This window comes from Mastigoproctus giganteus, chromosome 4 (assembly GCF_048544385.1).
Source record: "Mastigoproctus giganteus isolate SK-2022 chromosome 4, ASM4854438v1, whole genome shotgun sequence".
Taxonomy (NCBI): Eukaryota; Metazoa; Arthropoda; class Arachnida; order Uropygi; family Thelyphonidae; genus Mastigoproctus; species Mastigoproctus giganteus.
Window position 1 is genome coordinate 91,691,902 of NC_143578.1, and position 2,682 is coordinate 91,694,583.

The following is a 2,682-nucleotide window of genomic DNA, read 5'->3' on the forward strand; positions in this document are numbered from 1 at the left end:
ATAATGGAGTCACTGGTTAAAGATGCATTGCAGGATCATCTAGACAAGACAGCAGTAATAATTCAGACAGCATGGGCTTGTTAAGGGGAAGTGTTGTCTGACCAATTTAATTGGATGGTACAATGAGGTCACAAAGGAACTGGATTCAAAATATAATTTTGATATCATGTACTTGGATTTCAGGAAAGCTTTTGATACTGTTGAACATGGAAAACTACTGTACAAGTAGTAGCAGTATGGCATTAAGGGAAAGTTGCTACAATGGATAAAAGGGTGGTTGAGTGAGAGAAGACAGGGGTAAGGAGAAGTAAGAGACAGAAGTGGTAATCAATTGGCGCTGCTCTTCGTGGCTAATGTTATTAGTGAAAACCCTCACGGTTCGGTGTTGGACCCACGTCGATTTTTGTATATTTATCAGTGATATTGATGAAGGTATATCAAGCTTAATGTCGAAGTTTGCAGATGACACTAAAGTTGTCAGGGTTGTTAATGGCAGTGTGCTACTACAACAGGATCTAGAAAATTTGGACAGATGAACAACTGAGAAGTGGCAACTGAAGTTTAACATTGACAAATGCAAAGTACTGCATATGGGTAGAAGTAACCCCAGAGAAACCTACCAACTGTGTGGTACTACGCTTAAGGTGGTAGAAAATGAAAAAGACGTGGGAGTAATTGTGCAGTCAGATATGAAGTTTTCTGAGTAATGCAGACAGGCTGCCAGAGCAGGTCATGGGGTATTGGCAATGATATATAGGAATTTTGCTAGCAGGGACAAGGAGGTGAATGACCTCCTTGTCTCTTTATACAAAGGGATAATCACCTCAGGTGATTGTCCCTTTGTATAAAGCAATGTTCAGGCCACGCCCTGGGTACTGCGTACAGGTCTGGAGGCTTCATTTTAGGAAGTATGTAGAGTTGCTGGAACGAGTACAGAGAAGGGCAACAAGACTGGTGAGGGGAACCAAGAAAGGCTTAAATTTTGCAAATTGCAGCGGATGGACACTAGACACCTGCGAGGTGATCTGATTGAGGTGTATAAGGCCTTGAATGGGTTGAGACGCTGAATTCTAATGGGATTCTTCCGCTTGCTCAGATAACGAACGTGAGGGGGCATAAATTCAAATTAAGAAAAGACAGATGTAGAATAGATGTGCGGAAATTGCCTTTAACCAACGGATGGTTAATTGCTGGAACAAACTTCCCTCCGTCGTTGTGGAAGTTGATAGCTTAAATAAATTCAACGAAGAACTGGACAAAGGTTTAGAGGGAATGGATGTGTGAAATTGGGGTTTTTTTTTTTGGCTGATGCTACATAAGCTCATACACTTGCTTTCCTGCATCACATGCATACATTTCTATTGCTATGTACAGTATGTACCAATTCAAAATATAAAATAACCTAAACTTAAAAAGAATTAAGTTTACAATCCTCCCCCCCCCCCCAAAGTCTTGATACCAACATGTTCGTTGCTGTAGGGTTTAGGAGAAATTGGCAACTTAGGTTGTATTGCGCGTATGTAATATACACACACTGGCCAAAAAAATACAAACCTTTCACAGACAGAAGAAATGCAAAGAAAACTGTGACGTGCAGTGATCACGTGTTTCCTCGTTGAATATAAAGATTGCACAGGCTATTCGACCGCAGTAATCTGAAGCCACAGTGGGGAAAATGCGCGATGCACGTTTAGCAGGAGCCACGATTCAAGAAACGAAAGACATAACTCGTAACATAACATTTCTCAAAGGTCTCTAATGACTAAAAAGAAAGATTCTTCCACATCTCAAAGACGTAAATGTGGCACAAAAACAATACTTCAAGTGCTAAGCCGTCGTACTATAAGGAGAGGGGTCCTTATAAAATAGAACATCCAGTGTGCAGCAAATAACATCTGAATTCAACCAAGCCCAGAAATGTCCTATTTCAACCAGTACCTCGCGCATGGTACTGGTTGAAATAGGGTTTTTAGGAGCATCAGCGACTAAGGCCATATTGCTCCATATACTGTCTGTAAATTGCGTATTATCTGTGTCCTGAGGTCGATTTTCTGTTTGCTGGACGAAAAACCCGAGTTTCCGAGAAAAAACCACGTTACCCTGGTCAGATCGACTAACTCAGCCACATTGTGAAAAAGGCCCGTAAAAATTCCTCTCGTCATCGACGGAACTCGAACTCAGATCTTTTCTACCCGGTTTAGGGAGGACGGTGATCCTACCAGTTGTGCTATCCACGAGGGCTACACGCAGGGAATTGAAGAAATTTGGTATTCGGAGTCGGAACCTTTGTTTCAGAGATAAACAAAAAAATCTGCTTTCAGTGGTACCGAAACGTCGTGATTGGATAGAGAAACATTGAAAGAAAGTCGAGGTCACACGAATCACAATACACTTTGTTTTGCATTGATGGTTGGCAGAGAGTGTGGCGAGAACCTCACGAAACAATGGACCCTGGTTGCCTCCTTAAAACAACCCAAGCATTTGGAAGTGGTATCATGGTATGGGGAATATTTTGTTGGCACATACTGGATATAATTTTGTAATATTTTGTTAGCACAGACTGGAATTTTGTATAAGATCTACTGCATCCAGGAATATTACACTTTTATCCAGAAGGTGACGGTCACTTTATGGAGGACAATGCAACAGCGCATTCTATCAGAATCGTACAGGATTGTTCAG